The following is a 14065-nucleotide window of genomic DNA, read 5'->3' on the forward strand; positions in this document are numbered from 1 at the left end:
CATATAGCACCACATTCACTCTTCTGGGCCAGAGCACTCACAAACATCAGGACTGGTTTGACAAAAATTATAGAGAAATTTTGAAGCTACTAAATGAAAAACAAGAATTGTACAGGGCTTAACAAGCGAATAGTTCATCTGTCTCTAAAAAGGAAATATTTAACTCCATCAAAAGTAAAGTGCAAGTGAAGCTTAGAGAGATGAAGAATTATTGGTTCAGTAATAAGGGAAATGAAATTCAGTTTTATACTAATAGTAACAACCCAAAGCATTCTTATGATGTCCTGAAAGCTATTTATGGGCAAATGACCTTTGGAGAACCTAATATATTCAGTGGTAATTGAACTACATTGATAAGTGATAAGGACATGATCCTGGATAGATGGGCCAAACATTTCCATAATGTTCTGAACAGATCATCATCAATCAATGCTGAGACCATTGACAGTATGCCACAGGTTGAACTCCTTTACCTGAACTTCCAACTGAAGAAATCTTAAATGCCCTTAGGCTCGTATACATTGTGAAAGTGCCAAATATTGATTCCATTCCAGCAGAAATTTATAAGGCAAAAGGGTCCACTGCTTATACAAATGGTGACTGAAATCTTCCAGGCTGTATGGCAAAAGGAGGTTATCCCCCAGGAGATCAAGTATTCCTCTACTGTCCATCTATACAAAGGAAAATGAAATAGGCTGTACTGGTCAACTCTCTCTAAGATAATGCTGACAAAAATTCTTGCCAGAGTCTTCCTGAATAGACTGATCCTTCACCTGGGAGATGGCCATCTACTTGACAAAAGGTAGATGGCTTCAGAAAGGCCCCAATTATGGTTGAATCTTCTGCCTGATAATTCCGCAGGAAATGCCAGGAGCAGAACAGAGGTCCATATATAACATTTGTTAATCTAACCAAGACCTTTCATATTGTTAATGATGAAGTCCTGCTAAGGATTATGGTGAAATTTGGTTGCCCAGAGAAGTTCATCAGTATTGTACACCACTTTCATGATGGCATTCTTTTTAAAATTTATTTTCAGTTTTCAACATTAATTTCCACAAGATTTTGGGTTACAAATTTTCTCCCAATCTCTCCCCTATGCTCCACCTCAAGATAGTGAGCCTACTGATTATCCCTTTCCCCAATCTGTTCTCTCATATTTTCCCCATGCCCCCCCTAACTTTCTTGTAGGGCAAAATGGATTTCTATCAAGTATATCTTATTTCCCAATTGCATGAAAAAACAGTTTTTTGACATTTGTTTTTAAAACTTTGATTCTTTCCCTTCTTCCCTCCTTACTCACCCTCACTGGGAAGACAAGCAATTCAACATAGGTTGTACATGTGTAGTTACACAAAACATTTTGATAGTATTTATACTGTGAAAGACTAACTATATTTCCCTTCATCCTATCCTGTCCCCCTCACATTCTATTTTCTACATTGATCCTATCCCTTTTCAAAAATGTTTGCTTCTAATAACCCTCCCCTCAATCTTCTCTCCTTTCTTTCATCCCCCTCCTATGCCCTTCTCCTTACTTTCCCATAGGGTAAGATACACAAATAAGTATGTATGTTATTCCTTCATTAAGTCAAATTCAATGAGAGTAAAGTTCATTCTCTTTCACCTTCCTGTTCTCCTCCACTGTAACAGTTTTCTCTTGCCTCCATTATATGAGGTAATTTGCCTTATTCTACCTATCTCTTTCTCCTTCCCTCAATATATTCCTCTCTCTCTTCTTAATTTTATTTTTTAGATATCATTCCTTCAAATTCAACTCATCCTGTGCCCTCTGTCTATGTATACAAGTACACTTTAACAACAATCCAATATTCACATTGCCTACAATGACTACAAATATGGCAATATAGTTATTAATCACAAAATGTAATAGGCTCTCTACAAAGACATAGACAGAACATTTATTCAAACAACAGAAAGCACAGTCCCCAAACCAGAAAGTCAAAGTGATTAAATTAGCCACAGTGTTGAAATACATGGTTAATGCAGTAAACATCTACATTCTAAAGCTCTCAAAACAAAACAGACTTCCCCAGACGGAGATCCTCCTCTCCTCACTCATGATGACTATGTTCTGGATATGTCTTTATGGAGAGCCTGTTACATACATACTCATTTGGGTATTTTTCCCTACAGGTTGCTCCCTCCCAGAAGCTCGGCACCTTGCAGTTCCCAACAGTCCTCAGCAGGAATACTCAGAAGAAGATCTGGCTGCTCAAAAAAGAAGTTCATAGTGCCACTGACACTTCCAGTCACCAGGCTGGCTCCAGGCTTGGCCCCTAATCTTCAACAGCTCCTTCCTGCCCCACCCATTCCTGCTACATCAGCAAATTCAAGGGGTATGGAAGGTCTTCAAATCCCATTAGCATTACATGCACACATATACACACACATGCATACATACATACATATGTATACACACACCCTCTTATACATACATATATGTATACACACATATATACATACATATATATTCTCTTCAACTATCCTCATACTGAGAAAAGTTTCATGAGTAATTATTTTTTTCCATGTAGGCATGTAAATAATTTAATTGTAATAAATTCCTTATGATTTCTTTTTCCTGTTTACCTTCTCATGCTTCTCTTCCTTCTTGTATTAGTCAAATTTTCTGTTCAGCTCTGGTTTTTGCATCACGAATGCTTGAAAGTCCTCTATTTCATTGAATGACAATATTTTCCACTAAAGCATTATACTCATTTTTTGCTGGGTAGGTGATTCTTTGTTTTAATCCTAGTTCCTTTGACCTCCAGAATATCATATTACAAGCCCTTAGATCCCTTAATGTAGAAGCTGCTGGATCTTGTGTTATCCAGATTGTGTTTCCACAATACTCAAATTGTTTCTTCCTGACTGCTTGTAACATTTTCTCCTAGACCTGGGAATGCTGGAATTTGACTGTAATATTCCTAGGAGTTTTCTTTTTGGGATGTTTTTCAGGAGACACCAGTGAATTCTTTCAATTTCTATTTTGCCCTCTGGTTCTGGAATATCAGGACTGTTTTCCTTGAGAATTTCTTGAGGGATGATCCCTAGCATCTTTTTTGATCATGACTTTCAGGTAATCCAATAATTTTTAAATTATCTCTCCTGGATTTATTTTCCAGGTCAGTGTTTTTTTTTTTCCAATGAAGTATTTCACATTGCCTTTTATTTTTTCATTCATTTGGATCAGTTTAATAGTATTGTGATTTCTCATAAAACCCATAGCTTCCATTTGCTCCATTCTAATTTTGAAAGAATTATTCCCTTCAGTGAGTTTTTGAAACTCCTTTTCCATCTGGCCAATTTGGTTTTTTAAGCAATTCTCCTCATTGGCTTTTTGGGCCTCTTTTGCCATTTGAGTTAGTGTATTTTTTAAGTGTTTATTTTCTTCAGTATTTTTTTGGGTCTCCTTAGCAGGCTGTTGACTCATTTTTCATTATTTTCTTGCATCATTTTCATTTCTCTTCCCAGTTTTTCCTCTTGTTACTTGATCTTCAAAATATTCTTGAGCTCTTCCATGTCCTACAATCAGCTCATATTTTTCTTGGGAGGATTTTGATGTAGGTGTTTTGATTTTGTGGTCTTTTTCTGGTTCTATGTTTTGATACTATTTGTCCACACACACACACACACACAATTCTATGGTCTGATTGTGCTTCCACTGTTTGCTCATCTTACCAACCAATTACTTGACTTTTGAGTTCTTTGCCATGGTAGAACTCTTTTTCCAGAGTGAAAAGTGCTGTGTCCCAAATTTCTGGGGTTTTGCACATCTGCTGTCCGAGCTATGAGGAAGATGCCCTCCCTCTCTACAAGCTCTGGCATGCTAGCATTCCTGACTCCAGGACTGGTACCCAAGACTGCGACCCAAATCAAAGCAGGTCAAAGCAAGTGCTATTACCCTCTGAATGGTTGCTTGTTCCCCCTAAGATCTGTAGGCCAGGAGCTCAGGAGGCAGCCACACTGTGGCAACTGCAGCCATCATGCTGCTGCCACCTCTGCCTCCCTGGGGGTAAGGGCTGGGTGGCGCTCTTTTCTCACCTAGTTTCAACAGACTTCCCTACTGACCTTTTATTTTCTCTTTGGCATTTATGGGTTGAGAAGTTGGGAACTCTTATAGTTGCCCATGATTCACTTTCTCCTTAAGTTTCTTCCAGCAATCTTGGCTGTGATTCTGGGCTGGTGAGGCTCATGTAACTGTGTGTGGATCCTAGCATGGTGTGATAGAAGCTTCCTGTAGGCCTGCCAGGCTGCCTTCAATGGGACCATGTTGTTCTAATGTCAAAAATACTTTTACCTAAAAGACAGAGAACTCATAGAAGACAGCTATGGAGGTGAGAAGAAGTGACACAAAGACACTCTTGAAGTCTAGCTGAAGAATTTAATATTTTTTATGACATGGGAGACATTAGCATAGGAACACCCATCATGGTATGCCTGCAACAAAGAAGGCACTGGGCTCTATGAGCAAGGCAGAACTGCAGTAGCTCAAAAGAAATGCAAGATGTACAAATTTAGAGACACATCTATCCCAAATGATCATATAGACTATTTGTTCCTGACCTGTGACGGAGCTTTCTGAAATTATATTGCTGTGATTATTCACAACCAGACATACTGTACATTGACCCCAGCATTATGATCAATGTGGATCTCTTTGAGTGCAAAGGAAAAAAAAAACTATATATCTATTCCCCCCTGTCCTCCTAAGAATCTGGTTGTTAAACATTTCATATACACACCCATGTATTGCTCTATAACTATTACTTCATCAGGAGAGCACTAGAAGGCTCAGGCAATGAAATAATCACCAGATGGGAGGCCTAGTGGTGATAGTCTAATAATTCATATAATAATAATTCATAATGATTCAAATATACATAGTACTTTAAGATTTATGAAGTACTTTACATCTATTAACTTATTTAAGCCTCATATACCCGTTTCTGACACCATTATTATAGCATCATGTTACAGTTTTGCATTCATTCTGCTGTATAAATTTCAGTGGATTCCTATAATCCTAAATCCAGGTAGAAAGTCCTATACTTGTCATAAAAAGCCCTTCATAACTTGGATTTAACATAGTTTCTTAGTGACATCCCACATTATTTCTTTTCATCATGTACTTCTTCAGTCTAACTAAACTTGACTTCTCTGTTTCTCAAACATGACATGCCATTTGTACAAGCTGTCAACCATGTCTGGAATTAAACAACTTTCCTGACTTCCACCACTGAGAACCCTTAGTTCTGTTCAAAGCTCAGCTTATTTGCTACATGAGGTGATGTGTTTTTTTCTAATTCCTTCATATTTATATTTATTAATACTATATATTTATGTTTATTTTTTATTATACTTATAGGTAAAGAAATATTTTTTTTCCTGTATTAACAAAAGTTCCTTGAAGGGCAAAGAATATTTTAATTTTGTCACCATATTATCAATAATTAATTGACTCTCTGGCATTTTATAGGCAAATAAATGTGAATTGATCAAAGAATAAACATGGATCTAGAACTGAAAGGGGCTTCAGCTTTCCTAGAATCTAAACAATTTATTTTATAGATGAGAAAAAAAAAGGCAAAGAGAGGCTCAGTGACTGGCCCATCATCCCAAAGACAGGAAGTATCTGAGGCAAAATGTGAAACCAGGTTTGTCTGACTGCAATGCCAGAACCAATCCAGTACTTTTTAGTACCTTTTTCTATATATTTTGAAAAAAATATAAGTTTTTCAGTGAGTTCTCTGTGCATTCTTTCTGTTTCTTCAGAGGACTCATTATTCTTTTTTTTTTTTTTTTAAAGCAATCGGGGTTAAGTAACTTGCTCAAGGTTACAGAGCCAATTATTTCTGGGTGTGATTCTAAGTATCTGAGCCCGGATTTGATCCCCAGGTCATCCAGACACTGGAGCCGGTGCTCTTACTTGCTGAGACACCTGGCCGCCCCTCAGCAATTGGGGTTAAGTAACTTGCTCAAGGTTACACGGCCAGGTGTTTCTGTGTGGGTGCTAAGTGTCTGAGCCCAGATTCGATCCCCAGGTCATCCTGCCACTGGAGCCGGTCCTCTTACTTGCTGTGCTACCTGGCCTCCCCCTCATTATTCTTCCTCATTGAAATTATTGGGTTGATTATTATTATAATAATCATTCTGCCTATAGAATTTTGCAGTTCTTTATTTTTTTGGCTTTTTTTTTGGAGGACAATTGGGGTTAAGTGACTTGCCCAAGGTCACATGTCTAGTTTTGTGTGTTAAGTGTCTGAGGTCAGAATTGAATTCAGGTTCTCCTGACTCCAGGGCAGGTACTCTATTCACTGCACCACCTAGCCACCCCTGGAATTTTGTATTTCTTCTAATGATTTCTCCACTTTTGGAGTCTTTTTTGGTCCTACCTACCTAATACTTCTCTGAAACTTTCGAAATCTGCTCATTTAATATCTATTTTCTCAATATTTTCAAGAAAAAAATTTTGTATACAGACAAATTAGTGTTCTACTTGTGGCAGGGAGAAAGTTATAGCAGATATTCTTAACTTTTTGTTGAAAAATGTTTTATTTGTAGTTCTTTGCTACCATAAATGCAGTATTATAAATATTTTTGGCATATATAAGAATTGTATTTACCTATTTGTACTAAATGCTTTGCAGTTTAATCTCTGTGGTCAAAGTATATGAAAAGGTTTTGTCATTTTCCACATAGGCAAATTCCAAATTGTTTTTCCAAAGGTTCAGAGCAATTCATAGCTCATCAAAACCAATTCTTAATAAAGCCATGATGTATCAGTAAATCACTGCTTCTTTTCCCCTAGATGTTTGTTTTACCATGTTGTTAATAAACAGTCTAGGATTTGGCCAGGAATTAATCTCAAATTCATTGCCAGTAGTTTGTTTCCATATAAAAATATTTTATATGAAATTCATGAAATTATGTGATAATTTTACTAGCACTATAGAGATTATTTCAAGAAGATGTGATATAGTCCCTTAACGAATTTAAACTTTTGAAATCTATTTAGAATAGAACCTCAGAACTCTCTAAAGCATGTTTGGTAGAAAGGATGAGGAGTACCCCTCAAATTTCTCCCAAATATTCTTTTAAATTTGTATTTATTATTAATTGCCACTGCAAAAATTCCTTATAACATCCTGAATTTGCCTTCTACAGTAAAAGGTCAAGATATCACAAAATAACTTGAGATTCTTGAATGTATCCAAAGCTTACAGAGGATAAAGTTTGTTTCCCTTTTTAAGGAAAGCAAAACAGCTAAGGAGAGAGTTTATGTGCATACTAAGCCTAAGTGTATGTTCATTGTTTCCAAATAGTTTGTTTTATTGCTTATACTCATATCCTCCTTTACTTATGGCGAAATTCACAGTTGTGTCTACCTTATGAAGCAAAATTTTAATAGATCATTTGTCCCACTTTTTATTTTTGTGATTTAAAACTTTCTCAAGAAGAGATAACATCCTAAATGTTATATAGTACATGTTTTCTATAATTTTAGAGAAACTGATTTTCTAAAATCACTTTTAAATCTTTATATCAAAGGCAATTTTTTTTATCTTTTTAATTTTGGAGGCTTTGTTATATTTTATTAATTTGTTTCTTTTAATTTACAAGATTCAATTCCACAAGTCCTTGAGCTTCACATTCTGTCCCCCTCCCACTCCCCATGGCAGCATGCAGTCAAGTATAGGACCTATAAATACTTTCACATTAGACATTAGTCAGGTTATAAAGATGAATTGTATCAGATGGAATGAAAAATGGTAAAGACGAAATAAAACCAAACAAGAAAGGGAAAAAGATGAGGTAGTTTGCTTCAGTTCTTTCTAATTCTTTCCCTGGATGTAGACATCTCTCTCCATCATGAGTCTTTTGGGATTGACTTTTATCACTGCATTGTTGAGAAGAGTCCAGTCTATCAAAGTTGGTCATCACACACACGTTGTGTCTGCAATTGTGTGCAAATCTCTCCTGGTTCTGCTCTTCTCACTCAGGATCAGTTCATATAAGCCTCTCCAGGTAAATATGAAGTCCATCTTCTCCTCGTTTCTTATAGAACAATAGTATTCCATAATATGCATATACCACAACTTGTTCAGCAATTCCCCAAAATTGATGGGCACCCCCTTAATTTCCAATTCTTGGCTACCACAAAAAGAGCTGCTATAAATATTTTTGTACATAAGGGTCTATCTCCCACTTCTATGATCTCTTTGGGATATAACCCTGGAAGTGGTATTGTTGTGTCAAAGGGTATGAAATTATTTATAGCCCTTTGGGAATAATTCCAGATTGCTCTCCAGAAAGATTGGATCAGTTCACAACTCCACCAGCAATGCATTAGTGTTCCAATTTGCCCACATCTTCTCCAGCATTTGTCATTTACCTGTTTTGTCATCTTAGCCAATCTGACTGGTGAGATGTTGTACCTCAGAGCTGTTTTGATTTGCATTTCTCTATTCAATAGTGATTTGGAGAATTTCTTCATATGCTTATAGATATCTTTAATTTCTTTCTCTGAACTGCCTGTTCATATCCTTTGATCATTTATCAATTGGGGAATGACTTGTATTGTTATAGACTTGACTCAGTTCTCAGTATATTTTAGCAATGAGTCCTTTATAAGAGACATAGGTTGTAAAGAATCTTTCCCAATTTCCCACCTCCCTCTTAACCTTGGTTACATTGGCTTTGTTTGTACAGAAGCTTTTCATTTTAATGTAATCAAAATTACCTATTTTGCATTTTATAATGCTCTCTAATTCTTCTTTGGTCATAAAGTCTTTCCCTCTCCACAAATCTGACAGGTAATCTATTCCTTGTTTTTCCAAGATTGATTATAGTATCAATCTTTATACCTAGATCATGTACCCATTTAGACTTGATTTTGATATATGGTGTTAGATAATGGTCTATGCCTAGTTTCTGCCATAACATATTCTAGTTTTCCCAGCCATTTTTGTCCAATAGTGAGTTCTTATCCCAAAAACTGGGGTCTCTGGGTTTATCAAAAAATAGATTACTCTAGTCATTGACTGCTGAATCCCATGTGTCTAATCTATTCCATTGATCCACTACTCTATTCATCAGCCAGTACCAAGTACTTTTGAAGACTGCTGCTTTATAATACAGATTGAAATCTGGTATAGCTAGTCCACCTTCCCTAGCATTTCTTTTCATTAATTCCCTTGTATATCAAAGGAATTTAATGCATTTATTTTTATTGTCAACAAAACACTGTATATTAGAAGAAATATGGTGCAAACCACACAGGATTTCATGCTAGAGTACCCAGGTTCAAATTCCACCAGTACCACTTGCTTCTTGTGATAAATGGGCTGAATTACTTTGCTTCCCTCCATTTCCTCATTCGTAAGAAAAGGGGATAAGAGTAAATGATCTCTAAGGTCTTTTATTCCTTTGAATCTTATCACCTATTATATATTAAATAAACTTTGCTTTCTAGGATAACTATGTTAATAGAATAAAATCTTAACAATCCATACCAACACTAGGACAGACTAAATTTTATTAGTGAGAAATATTGATTTCTCAATTATAAGGCAAAATGGAAAATGGAAAAAAAAATCCATGCAGTAAATTTCTCTGATAGAGAAGTGATATTTGAGATACAAGGAACTGATCCAAATGCATTAGAATGATAACCATTCCTTGCTGGATAAAAAGTCAAAGAATATTAATAGACCCTTCTCAAAAGAAAAGCATAAGTTATCATTAGTATCAAAAAAGAGTTTCAAATTTTGGATAATTAGAGAAAAACTAAGTTAAAGCAGCCCTGAGCTTCCACCTCACATGAAAATTATGATTGTTGCAGGCAATAAGGGAAAGCTGGCACACTGGTATATTTTTGGCTGAGAGATGATTTGGCCAAGGCTTTCTGAAAGTTAGATTGGAAATACGCTCCAAAAGTTTCAAAACTGAAGATACAGTTTGACCCTACTTTGGATTATAAGATATATACATAAAAGACATCAAAGACCTCACATGTACAAACATATTCTACCTTTTTAACTTTTTTTTTTTAGTTATAAGTAAAGTATTGGGAAAAAACCCAGGGGTATTCATCAATTGAGGAATAACTGAGAAAAAATGGCATGTAAATGTAATATATCACTGGACTGTAAGATATAAAGAATAATTTTAGGGAAAAAAAACATGGACAAAACTTATATGAATTGATGCAGAGTAATGTAAGCAGAACATAGTAAACAAAAACATTGTATGCTTGCTACTCACCTCAGGAGATTACTGACAGATTCACAGAACAGAATGAGACATGCTGGGGCATTTACAATATAGATTTACTTTATTTGATTATGCTTACTTGTTAAAAGATGGTATTTTTCTTTAATTTTTGAGAGGAAAAGGAAGGGAAGTAGTGATAACTAAAAGTGATAATATTGCCGTAAAAGTATAAGAAAAGAGGATCATCTTTTTTTAATTCATAGAAGTGAATAAAATGAAATTCATAAAGAAACCAAATCACTTGGGAGAGCTTTAAAACTAACCTGTTGAATAAACATTTTTAGGTTCACATATAATCGTATAATTCTTTTTTCTATTATACTTTGTATAGGGAAATATTCTCTCTCTCTCTCTCTCTCTCTCTCTCTCTCTCTCCCTCTCTCTCTCTCTCTCTCTCTCTCTCTCCTCTCCTCTCCTCTCCTCCTCCTCCTCCTCTTCCTCCTCATCTCTTTTTTCCTTTCTGTCTCATGTTTATTTCAGGATAAAATATTATTCAAAAAATATTCTCAAAGAACAGGTTGGGTGGTTTCCAAAACATATCATAATTATTCCTAAGGGAGCAATATTGCTTCATTGCTTATTAGTGATTCCATTTTACTAAATAGGTAAGAAAGATTTATAATAGTGTATTAGCATGTCAGATAAATGGTTCTCCTAATGTACTTTTGAATGACTGAGAATCAGGTCTCTTAAGAAGTTCTATACATTCTCCCTGAAGTCTTGTTTATATAATTGATTTTCTTTCTGCATATTTTTTGAAATGATAATACATTTTAGCCTCTATCCAAATTGTGTCTCCTTATACATTCACGGAGTCCAAATTTATAAGAGTTTCAACTTGAGAAAACATTTAGTAATGCCACAATACTTGCAAGTCTTTAGGCAAAGGTGACAAAGATACCAAGACCAACACAAAACAATTCCTGCCCTCAAGGTGTATACAATTTTTTTTTAAGCAATCAGGGTTAAGTAGCTCAAGGCTACACGGCCAGTTATTTTTGGGTGTGGTGCTGAGTGTCTGAGCCCGGGATTCGATCTCCAGGTAGTCTCAACACTGGAGCCGGTGCTCTCCACCTGGCCGCCTCTAGGCAATTGGGGTTAAGTAACTTGCTCAAGGTTACAAGGCCAGGTGTTTCTGGGTGGGTGCTAAGTGTCTGAGCCCCGGATTCGATCTCCAGGTCTTCTCAACACTGGAGCTGGTGCTCTTACTCGCTGTGCTACCTGGCCGCCCCCAGGTGTATACATTCTTCCTCAGAATACAAATGTATCAAGATAGGTGAATAAGAAACATGCAAAAGTGATAGAGATTTCAAGGACAGGGGATGAGGAAGAGGCTCAAGTTTGAAGCGATACCTGAACTTTGCTTTAAAAAAACTAAGAATTCTATAAGCCAGAGGTGAGGAGGGACATGGAAAGCTACAATGCTAAGGGCTAGGTAGGTGATTAACAGTCTTTACTTAATTCTCTAAGACAAGCCATATAGAAGAGTGAGACTGCCATTTTATGATAGTGTACTTGGGCAAATCATGACAGTTTATGAACGAGTTGTTTTTTTGATAGTTTTGTTTTTAGTAAATTAAATTCTTAATTACTTTCTCTTTTTTTTTTGTTTTGTGATCTTACCTTCTGTTTTGCATAACAAGCACAGGAAACTTAGAGAACGATTCCACAATGATATCCTTGAGAGGAAAGAGGACTTCAGAAATTGAATCAAACAAAAGAGATGAATCCATGTAGGAAATGATGAATGGAATAGATATACATTTCTATAATTTACATGTAGTCCAAATGAACTTATAAACAACATTCTAGTTACTTTGAGTCTCCTTCCCCAAATGCCTATGCAACAACAAAATACCAAAAAAGAAGCAATCACAAAAGCTTTTTCTAAAGAGATATTTTTGCAGAAGTGACATACTTAGATTTTTTTTTAATTTAGAGAAATTGACTCTATATGAACTGCTGAGAAAATGTTAAATGAGAAAAACTCATAAAGTTTCAAATACCATGTTATGTTCATAGTAGTATTTGAAAAGTAAATCATAATTTTGAAAATACTTTTCTCTAAAAGCCTTTGCAGTTCACTTATTATTCACTATGGCAACTAGCAGGAAACAACCGGTCAGGGTAAACATGAGGTATGCCATTGGCAATGAAGATGAAGGAAACATTTAATTTCATTGAAGAGAGTGATCATTGGACAAGTGGAATTTCTGCTTTTGTTCCCTTTCAAATGGATCATTAAATATGTTGAAAAGATACTGATGTTGGATGACTTGGAATATGGTCATTTTAGAAGAGAAGAAATGAAGCTCATTAGCAACTAGATCCATTAGTTAATGTGGCTTTGCTTTAAATGCAGCTCTGATTCAAAGAAATATGCCATTAATTATGCAGCTCTACTTTTTCTTCAGTTTGGCAATTGAGAAGAAGAATTCAGGCACAAATCTCTCTCTTTGTTAAGAGAATCCACATCCATCTAATTCAGGGTTCATTTGAAGATTCACCCAGCAATCAACATAATTTGAAATAGTTGATCTTCTATTTAAAACCACTTCTCATTTAGAGCATAAAATTCACATATTCAAATCTTTTTAAAAATTATGTAATACATTTAAATGGTGGTATTAGAGGAAGAAGAAATAAACAAATATATACTACTTTCTAACCACATTTCTGGTCTAATGGGTCATTTACTTGAGATAGTAAACTTGATATTTTATTTGATCCACTAAAGCCTCACTGATTTGATGCATAAAATATGACATCTCTTTAAGTATTCTATTAGTTTCCTTTTAGATGTTTTTAACTTTCATTTCCTAATAGATCACAAGAAGTGAGATGAAAAAGAACTATTTAATCACATGCAGGGTATTTCAAAATCATGTCCTAAACTCTGAATAAAATGCATTTCCACACATTCTTTAGTAAGAATACCCTGCTACTTAATTTGGGCAAATTTCTTAGTAAGAAGAGTCCATGCTCAATAAGATATTTGAGATTCAAATAGGATAAGACGTTATAAACTCAAAGGGAAAAAATAAAAAAAAACAACTGGCATTTTTTTTGCCTTATCAGAAAAGAAAGGGGAGAGGGAGTAATAATTGAACAGACAATAAGAGAGTGATTTCATAACAAAATAAATCCTCATTTATTATGGGTTAAGGATGAAGATTGATGTCCATCATTGATATGGAAGAGGTAGGGAAAGAATCAAAGAATCTTAGAGTTAGAAGGGACCTCAGAGGCCATCAAGTCAAACTGGAACCTGAGTAAGAGTCTCTTCTACAAAATGCCCAAGAAACATTTTTCTTGAAGTCGTCTAATAAGAGAAGTGCATTTATGCACCAAGGAAGATTATTTTTATTTCCTCATATCTCTAATTTTTAGGAATTCATATTTTTTTCCTTTTCAAAATTTTGCTTTATTATTGTTGCTGAATTATTTCAGTCATGTCTGACTCCTTGTGACCTAATTTGGAGTTTTCTTTTGCAAAGGTCTTGAAATGTTCTGTTATTTCCCTTTTATTTTACAGATGAGGAAACTGAAGCAAACAGGGTAAGGTAACTTGCCCAGAGCCACACAGTTCATAAATATCTGAGACTGGATTTGAACTTATGAAGATAAATCTTCCTGGTTACAGGCTTAGCACTCTATCCACTATGCCCCCTAGCTGTACATATGCCACAATTCAACTTCTATCTCTTCTTCTCTGGGCATCTTTTTGGTTCCATTTGAAAGAAGTCTAATTGTCTTTTCACATGACAAC

Source organism: Petaurus breviceps, unplaced genomic scaffold, assembly GCF_028583685.1.
Source record: "Petaurus breviceps papuanus isolate PSGF00001 unplaced genomic scaffold, PetGlider_PUasm1.0 90842, whole genome shotgun sequence".
NCBI lineage: Eukaryota > Metazoa > Chordata > Mammalia > Diprotodontia > Petauridae > Petaurus > Petaurus breviceps.